General features: G+C 36.5%; 1 long non-coding RNA gene across 1 annotated transcript; it reads right to left on the reverse strand.

The window, feature by feature from the left end:
- Positions 1-1,493: 1,493 nt before the first annotated feature.
- LOC142408893 (uncharacterized) lies at positions 1,494-10,015 on the reverse strand. The gene is made up of 3 exons (XR_012775459.1): positions 9,911-10,015; positions 1,712-1,772; positions 1,494-1,503 (listed from the first exon to the last, which is right to left on the reverse strand). It is a non-coding gene; the product is annotated as an uncharacterized LOC142408893 (long non-coding RNA).
- Between the last annotated feature and the right edge of the window lie 449 nt (positions 10,016-10,464).

Raw genomic sequence — 10,464 nt, forward strand, 5'->3', positions numbered from 1 at the left:
CATCTCACCACAACTTCTGAGGTGGACACAAGTTGTTGTATTTCAGTTCTGTGAACTTTCTCACACAGTGCATGCAGTTTTAACTTTTCAAATAGTACCTACAGGAATAAAAAAACACCACCAAAACACATAAGAGAAATGTTTCAGTGTTCCAAGTGCTGAAACAGAAAGGAAAATTATTTGGTGCCTGAACTTAAGTCCAGAAAAGAGATTTGAAGGAAAACAGAGCATAGGGTAGCAAAGAGAACTAACACAGAATTGAAGAGATCAAATCTTCATTTTTGAGCTATTGAAAAAGTAGTGTATTTACTAAAATCAAATGTATAATTTATGTAAATACGTTCAAATACAGATTATCCAACATTGTCAGTTCTATGAAAACCTGGTATGTCCTCCATTAAAAACAGAAAATAAGATAATGAATATCGAAGAAAAAGAATTCTGAAGTTGTAAGGACAATTTTATATGCTTTATAATTCTTCTGTATCAGTAACAATTTACAGAACTTACAACTTACATAATAATAGTAGTATAAATATTACCTCTCTGAGTTGACTACTGCTGGTCAAAAGGAATCGTTCTCCAGCAACTTGATGAGCTTCCTGTTCAAGCTCTTTGAGTCGCAACTATAAATTAGTACATCAGAGTTGTTCTGTTTACATTATTATTTTCTTCAATATCTGCTAGTTCCTAGGTTAACGAGTATACTGGACTTCTATTTAAAAATAGGGTACTTGATAATGGCTAATCATTGCTGGCTATCAACATTTGGTTTAGTAGATTGCTCATATACTATTTAATCTATATTTCTTCATGATCTGGGAAGGGGATTTACTGTAGTAAAAAGTACCAAACTTTGTGGGAAAATAATGTAGGTTAATGAAGATCTGTGAGAAACAGAGCTATGCAAATTATTCTGATAAATTAATAATCTGTCAGACCACTATGATTATCTAGTCAGATTTTATGCTACAAAACAGGACTCTCTTGTAGCTATTTTTATCAATCGGGAAATGGCAAACTTAGAACTCTCAGAACATGTAAGTTGTAAAGAGTGTTTTATTTACAAAGAGAGACAGAAATATCTATCACTTCTCAGGAAGATGGTTACTGATAACTGTAGGTTCAGAAAGAGTCATTACAATTTTTACTCTACAAGACATAACTCAAAAGGACCTGTGCATTCTGCAAAGCAATTGCAGTTCTGGGGCAAGGCTAATGAAGCAAATGTCTCCTTTTTGCTTGCCTAAATAAACATGGAAGTATCCTAAAATGTAAATATCAGTAGTTATATTTATAATAATAAAAATACTAGAAACCGCAAACTGTCATGTAAAATGTGACAAAACAAAAAGATTCCTCCTCTTTTTAATCAGTTTTCCTCAGTAAAAGCAGAAAGATTATGCTATGCAATTTCCAAAAGAATGACAAAATTTACCCCCAGAATCTCTGATGTTTTTTTCAGTTCTTGTTTGTTCACATGTATTTTGTGTGTTTCCATCACTGTAAATACAATTATATACTGAGAACATTTACAATTGACATTTTTGATCTCACATGCTTCTTAAGACTGTAAAATGGAAACTCAAACTCACACAGCTGTTATGAGACTAAGATAACATTTAGTACTGAGGTATAACATTCTACTTGAGCATAGTCAGCAGCTTTATGAAAATAATGAAGATTCATATTTTGAACTGAACTTTCATACCTGCCAGAATTTTGATAAGTGGAAGCTCTAATGTGCAAAATAATTTCCACAAACCTTGAACCTGTAAAGCAAGATATAAATAAATTCTTCACTATCAGCCAATTTTAATGTTAAAACATATAGTAGTGTCATTATGTGGCCCTATTTTCCAGTAAGCAGTATTTCACTTTCCGTAATCCCTTTTTATATGACAACACTGTTTGGGGAATGAAATACTATTTACTGTGAATTATAGTATCTAAATACTGTAGCCCATTATCACTTCGTAGGGAATAGTAATACATTTTGTAATATTAATCATTTTGTACAGGAATAGTAATAAAGAAATATACATACCTCTTTTTTTTTTTAAACAGTTTATTTTTAGAGCAAGCTCCATTATAATAGGACATACAGTTATTCCTTTTTCTTTATTCACTTGAACAATTAAGCAACCATTCAGAATTCATTACTTTGTTTTCATTAGGAAGAAAATAAATGATAGGGTTATGTACCCAATTTAGTTACAAAGAACAGGAAGTCTATTTTTTCTCTAACCACTGAAGCAATCAGACAGCAACACTTGTCTAAAAACTCCTCCTGTAGGCTGGCTCTCAGTGTTTCTGTGACTTTGGTAATTCTGTGCCTTTGGTATTTCCCTGTTGCCTTCCTTCACAGATTGTTTCATCGTACTGCTGGGCCACTTAGATATCCAGATTAATATGCCTCTATCAACTAACTGTCTAAGTCCTACACTTGCTACCATCAATTTCAAAGAAAACCCCTAGGATTCTATGATGTACCTTCCACCAGAACCTGAGCATATACCTGGAAAAGTGTCAGAATTTAGGGATATGATTACAGGGAGAAAACAAACACACACAAAAAAAGACTAAAAGAATTCTTGAGATGCATTCTGAACTGCAATAAGGGCTAAAATAGAATAAAATAGTTCGATCATCTGGTCCAACTGCCTGACCTCTTCAGGGCTGAGCAAAAGTTAAGGCATATTATTAATGGCATCGTCCAAATGCCTCTTAAACACTGACAGCCTTCGGGCATCAACCACCTCTCTAGGAAGCCTGTTCCAGTGCTTGACCAGTGTTTGGCTAATACAACCTAGAGGGGTTTTGTACCCAAGGAATACACTGAAAAAAAGAAACCCAGCTACACGCTGTTTTAACTCTGTTAACACTTTTTAGACTGTTTCACAGAGCTTTAAAATATCAGAAGAAAATTCACAATATTCTGAACATTCCTGTTCTTAGAATCTTCATTTAAACATTTAGTTAACTGTTGCAGAGGAAAAGTTTCTTCTAAAGATGAACCTTGAGACTAACCATCTCCTCCTCCTGGAAAAATGGCAAATTTGATGGGCAACTTTATTTTAAATGTTGACCAGCACTGTAAACCAGTAAGGGTTGAAGCTTTCTATTTAATTCGAGTAGAGATTCTGATTTGAATGAGAAGCACATCACTAACTCTTTAATTCATAATACCTCCGGGGTTATATCCGAGTAACTACTTTTTATATCTTACCTGTAAGTCATGAGCAAGGTCCATCATTACATTATAAAGCTTCTCCAAGTTCACACCTAAGTTTTGATACTGATATAAATAAATAATCAATAGTTTTAATGCTAACATAAAAATATTTAGAATACTATCTATTTTAAAAGGGATTAAACTATATTAATATATTTTCTGTATGTCTCCTGTTATATTTAACATTTTAGTAATGTTCTTAGACCTCTGACAAACACAATTCACGAACAGAGCAGTACAGATCATGAATATTCAAGATTATACCTGTTCCTTTATTTACATTTTACACAGACTGAGTATGGAGAAATAGTATCACTACACTGCCTTTGACACTGAAATCAGAATTCTATTACTACTTGTAAAATGAGGGAAAATTCCTTGCAATTTTCTTTCTCCTATCAGTACTGCTGCTCTCCTGTGCCTGAAACTACTCACTTCCTTCCCTTCTGTTCCAGAGGTGTTCTGCACAGAGCCATGCCACCTCATTCAGTTGGCTAGAAGACCATTTTGAAATGCATACAGACACTACGAATTTGATTGTTAGCTCCAAGAACATGATCACTAAAAATAAACTTAATGTCAGCCTATTAAATTTATGAGGCTAATACGCAAAATGTAAGCAATAAAGTGCTGCTTTTCATTACTAAATTCCTGTGAGGAAAGATGGGAATGTGAAAAATGCTGCAGACCTAGATTTTTCCTGCAGCCTGTATCTTCAATGATGGCTGAACAATCAAAATTATGGAATAAATTTACATCCAAGCCATTAAGTGCAAAAACACTAGCACTGTCCCGTAAAATTCCTGGGCCACAAACCATAGAACCTAGGACAGCATTTCAGAGGACTAAAGTTATGCGCTTGCCTGTCCATATACTCTTCCGCAAGAATCACATACTGGTCTGTGTTGGAAGCAGGAAAATAGGTTACATGGAATTAAGTATGACATGTTATGATAGTTCTTAGGTTTTTATGTAAAACAGTGAAATTAAACTAAGGGTTATTTGTGTAAAGAGAGGCATTTACTCTGTGTTGATAAATACTTCTGAGGATATAGCTGAAGTATTGGGGCAACTTGGCTATAATACTTTCAGACAGACATTAAGAAATGTCAGATAGGCTAAAGAAGAGAACCAAAAATAATAGTAAGTTTAGAAAACATGACCTACAGAGAAAGAGATTAATCAGGTTTATTTAGTTTAGAAGAATAAGTTGAAGGAGAACATAACAGTTTTTATGAAGAGAATCATATATCAATTATTTTAATGTACATTAGGTGTAGAACAATTGGCTTAATGGAACCTGCTTAATCTGCAGAGTACTAAATTTTTTCATGAAGTTAGACTAGCATCTTTAAGGGACAGTCCAGGTTTTGATTGCTTAAAAAATATGTTTAATATTTTTTTGTTTCTCTAGATTGCAGACTTCATTGCTAACCACATAAAAAAATAAATTTATCAGTTTTTAACCCCATCTCCTCCTAGTTTCATCAAACAACTCACAGTTATAGTACTGCAGGATTTGCTGAATAGTACCACTGCATTCACTTTATCCACTGCCTTCATAATAATTTAGAAAACTGCTAGTATAGTGCCCTTCAGTCTTTCCATCTCCATCTTAAATAACCACAAATTTTTCCACATCCTCCTTATAAAGCAGCTGTTCCATCCTTTGACCTTTTAGAAGCCCACTGTGCCTTTCTTGCAATGCAGAGACCAAAACCGCAGTCTGCAAGATGTGGGTGCAACAAGGTTTTCTATGGCAAAAAAATCATTTCCCTTTTCTTGTTCTCAATACCTTTCCTCATGGTGCCTATAATTTGTTGGCTTTTTGGCTGCTGCTACACATTGAACCAACATAAAACTGGCAACAATGATTCCAAGATCTCTTTGTAAATTGAAACTACTCTGCATGCATTACTTTCAATTTATGCTCACTCAGCTTAGTGAGATCCTCTAGAGTTCCATACCCTGAGCTCAGCATCTGACTATCCAAAAAGGTAGATGTGAGATTCATTTGACATAAGGCATTATTTTAATACGTGTAATTAAATATAGTTCTGGTTTTATACAATAAATGGGAAGGAAAAAAGAAAAACAAGTCCCTGAAAGGAAACACTGACGAGAGAAGTCTGACAGGGAAAGCCTGCATTAAACCCTGTAAGACTATGACTATGGAATTTTGAGCAAGTATAGAAACCCAGAATGCAAGATAATTATCCCAGACGCAGTGCTGTACTGATTGCAGATTCCTGTCCATGACAGTCGGGGGGGGGGGTAGATCAATAGCAAGTAGAACTGCAGGATGCCTAAGCTTACTACTTTGACAACACGAGTGTAATGTACATCGCATGGAGGACTCAGAGCAGAAATCAATTTTGAGGCCAATAGAATCCTAACCACTTCAGAAGATAATCTGGTAACACTCACTGCTTCTTCCTCAATAGCCACATTGCTGGAGACCAACCTAGATTTGGCTAGATTCCTGGTGAACAGGGTAATTCCAAGATATGTCTACTAAATTAATACACATAGGCAGGGTTGAAATTTAAAATCTGCTTCCCAAGTGAATTACAACTTTCTGTCAAGAATAGTAAAAACTTTTAAAAAAAAAAGAATATATTGACAGGAAACCAAAGGGCATGAAATCACATGGAAAACTTCTCAACTGAAAAAGCACCAAGAGGGTTCCTTGGGCATCTTGTAAGCAACCCATCTTCAGGTTTATCATTCACCCTATGTGTATTTTAAAGGAATCCTAATTATTCTATGCTCACTTTATTATTTGCATTCCTATCTTGGAGCTGATGGAACACTAAGAGGGGCTCTCATGCTATGAGCTGCAGAAGTCTCTCTTTCCTCTACAGATCTGCAGCTATACTACAGGTTTCTTACCTTACTGCTCTCATGAAATACCTACAGTTGGGGAAAAAAATCTGCTCCAAAAGAAATATATTCTGCTTTCTCCACTCAAACTGAGCTAGAAAGCATTTTCCTTACCAGAGTAAGCTCTCAGAAATTCTGCTACCAAATCTGACTTTGCTGCCCATTTCACAGTTTCATAGTTTTTATTTGATATACTCAGAATCTTTCACTTGGTCCTTCTGTGATGAGAAGGAAAGAAAACGACATCTCTACTTGTTATCAGATTTACACTCTCCTCTAAGATTGCATATAAAATGAAGACAATGCTTCCATTTGAATGAAACATCCAATACTTAGTAAAGAACAAAACCAAGATTCTATCATCTGGAAGAGTATATGCAATGTAAACTGTACTAAACTGGATGTCATTAAGCTATGAATTATGGACTAAACCAGAAAGATTGCCACTGAAATTGTTTCCAAGAATATTTTCTTAAGAACAGGCCTGATGTCAGAATACTATGGTCCTCCAGGGCTTTTAATCTGTCCAGCCAGAACAATAGTTCTTTTGAAGTAAAAGCAGGTAAGAATAATCAAAATGGTTGGGAAATCTTCAAAATCCTTCCTAAAGGAGGGTCTATATAGTCTAAACAGATCTCCAGATTAAGGATTTTTCTAAAATTAAAAAAAAAATTAAATTCATATCAAAATTAATGGACAGGGGAGGATCCTTCTCTCTCTTCAGGAGGTAAGGACCTTTCCAATTTTGTGAGAAGGTATCTCTGGACACCTTTTTCCACCTTTTTCAACAGGGTCTTTTGCAGGAATTGCTCCCTGAGCTAGAAGCCATTATCTTCTCCTTGTCTTCAGGATGACTGTCAGAACCTCCTGGTTGTGTTTCCAGGGAGTGAGGGTAGGCACGGACTGAGACACCAGTACATCTAGACACGTGATCCTGTGCCCTCACAGTGCAAGAGTCAGCTGTAAATCAACAGGTAAACATAATCCATCCTCCAAACAGTGTATAAAAATCTGCCTTGTACACAAAACTCACAATCTTGGCCTACTGTTTGCAAAACAGCCCCATTACTTGAAGAAAAACAGAAGGCTGGAACCAAAGCAGACTGACAAGAGCAATGCTTCATACATTATTTGTTCTAAACAGAATGCAGAAGGAATCCAAACTACTTGTTGCTGCACAAACACAATAGAACCAGAACTGACTGAAAATTAGTTTATATTAGGACAAATTATAACACATTATTGCTACAGAGGCATGCATTCTGGTACACAGCTGGGGAAGAACCATCACAGTCACTTTATCATATTGGTCCAACTAGCTTTTAAGTGCCGAGCATAACAGAAGCGTGGGAGACACCTATTAGTTACAAAAAGTTATGTTTCATGCTAAAAAGAGAATTACCCGAGTAATTTTTTATTAAATTAAATCTTTGCTGCAGACACATTTTCCTACCACATACCATAAAACAAAGGGGCACTAGTGATGCAGTCAGTTAGAACACCCTTAAGCCTGGACCATAGTTGTTTTTATCTTGAAATGACCGTATGACTCAAGATAACGGCAGACAAAACTAAACCGATTCTGTGTAAGCTGATGTCTGTCAGTGGGAAGCAAGTCCCAGCAAAGCCCCAGCAGCAGCAAAGAGTTAAAATGGGGTAATGAATTCCACTGACAGCCCATGTGGGTTCCCCAGCTGCTCAAGGGCTATTAGTCTATGCAACTTCAGCATTGTTTGTGTTGGTCATTTTTGAGTAGACAATATGGACATCTACTGTACAGGCTTCCCCTCGGCCTTTCTCTCTACCCCAGACAGATTAATTTAAGCAGGCCCATACTCCAGTGAAAAGCCATCAACCTGTCTCCAGGAAACCTTGTCCATACCCACTGGTTCTGGAACAAACGAGCTGTCTGAAATACCACGCTTTCAGCAGCAGACAGCTTACCTGATCCCATTCTGGAGGTGGAAGTAAGCCCAGCGACAGGCTTCAATTGACACCAAGATTCCTCATCAGCAAATGCAGCAATGACAAGAGAAGTATGATGTTCAGCACCTGTTTCAGCAAAGGTTTCTAGGTACATGGACTATGACCCCTTTTACTGAGCCTTTTGGCACAGCATCAAATATAAAGACAAGCAGCAAGCAGCACATATTCTGTGCTAGAGAGGTGTGTGGGTGAGTAGCAAGCTACAGAATAAAACAGCAGTCATTCCAAGTACTACGCCAGGTGGACAAGACGAGCACAATACAGAGGGAGCTTAACTGAAGTAGTGAGGCACAAGACATGATATATCACCTGGCATGGATCCCTCTGGGCATACAGACAACTGTTAGGAACCTACCAGTAAAGTCAGAACAAGAAGGCTGAAGAGATAAATCTGGCAAAGAGCTAGGATTCACAGGAAGAACTGCGACTCACTGAGCAAACAGAGAAGCCAAAAAGAAAGTGGGAGAGTCCAGGGAACAAATTAATTGCATAAGGAATGGAGAGGAATAGTCACAGGATGTTAGAGGGAGGCATTAACTGGGACTTGGGTGAACAAGTCAGCATAAAGGCACTGGAGATGGTTCGGGCAAGGAAACAAACCAGACCTGAAGTAGGGCAGGAAGGAAATAAGACTTCAGTATTTAACTCAGAGCTGGGAATCAGGATGGCAAAGTTGAGAAATGACAACTAAGAATAGATATGATATATGAAGGACAAAAGACTGAGTCAAACTAAGGAAAGAGACAGGATTAAGGATGCTGACTCACAGGAGGGGACCACATACAGAAATAACAAACAAGTTTAGAGCTTCTGCCTGTCCATTCCCTACACTAATAGCTTAATTAATGAAGTAGCTTCTGAACAACTGCAGTTTACAGCCAGTGTTTTAAAGTAAACTGGCTATGGTTTTCTCAGAAATGTCTATACTGATGGGTATGTGCTGATACAACTGACCTCTGTCCATGTTCTAAGCCCACTTGACATCTGTGGATTTGTATCCTAGAAGCCCTATAATCATGTTACAATACTTGTTTCTGAACAAGCAAGGCCTCTGAAAAGTGAAAGGTTTCAAACACACTTCATTTAGGTTGCTGCACATCTATTTTTATCATTCAAACAACCTCTGAAGGTGAATGTGTTCAGAGCAGATCACCATGGCCCAAAATACAAATACCAAAATTTTATAGCATTCAGTAAATAAGTTTCAAGAGACAGTAAGACATTTCTATAGTGCTGGGAATAACTTCTCAAAAAGTTCACCATACATCCTCTCTTACTGAGAATAAAAATTCACAGATTTTTCATACACACGCTTGAAGGTTCATGTTTGATTCCCTACTGTTCCTCAGCCTATGATGTGGGGTCTTTACCAGCTGTGAAATTCAGCAAAATTGTTAATAACAATTAACTAAATACAGCTACAATGTCACAGGAATTAGAGAACAAGGCATTAGACATTTTGGAAAGGAAAGCTGGAAATCAGTTTGCAGGGAGGTGGAAAGAAAAAAAGATCAGATTATATATTAATTAATATTGTTACTGAACTCTACGGTTTTGAAGCAGAATTTTACAGCTGTTCCTGAAGAATATGATCCCATCTTGGTAGAATGCAGTGAAGCCTTCCATTCTCCCCTTTCTTTAAAATTAGATTTCCAACAAGTAGTATTAATATAATAATTTTCTTTAATCAGAAAAGCATAATCTGTCCTTTTTTTTTTCTGCAATATTTTGTAAGCAAAAGCAATTCTTTCATCATTTCCTTCCCCTTTTAACCCAACCACAAACAATTTAAAACAAACTACTTACTGATGCATTTGTCAAAGTGCCTGCATCTGTATTTACTGCTCCCACAGAAAAAGGCTTTTCAAAATACTTCTCTATTAAACATTCAAATGAGGGAACTGTGTCGCTGGGGTTTATCAGCCATGCTGCAATCCTTGGATCTAACACGACACTATCAGCAACTACAAAAATAAGTTAATTCTGACAATCAAAATACTTAAATTACCTTCCACACCAAAAAATACCTCTAAAGTCTTGCCCATCTTTCCTGTAGACACACATCATAAATAGACAAGCATTTAGAAATGTTGAAAGAAATGTTTAACTAAGAAAATGTTAAACATTGAATTTGCAGCTGTAACAAACGGTCAATACCATGACTACATAGCAGTAAGTTCAATATTGAATATTTTTGAAGAGAGTTTTTTTGTGGGTTTGTTTTTTGGTTTTGGGTTTTTTGGGCTTCCTCCCCCCAGGTTTTAAAATGTAAGTAAGCCTTTGGGTCTTAAGATGGACTGTAAAAGCCTCTCTTTCTTATTACTGAAAAATTTCAAATTGAAGTTTTTCTTGCGAGCGTC

This window comes from Mycteria americana, chromosome 4, assembly GCF_035582795.1.
Source record: "Mycteria americana isolate JAX WOST 10 ecotype Jacksonville Zoo and Gardens chromosome 4, USCA_MyAme_1.0, whole genome shotgun sequence".
NCBI classification, from domain to species: Eukaryota; Metazoa; Chordata; class Aves; order Ciconiiformes; family Ciconiidae; genus Mycteria; species Mycteria americana.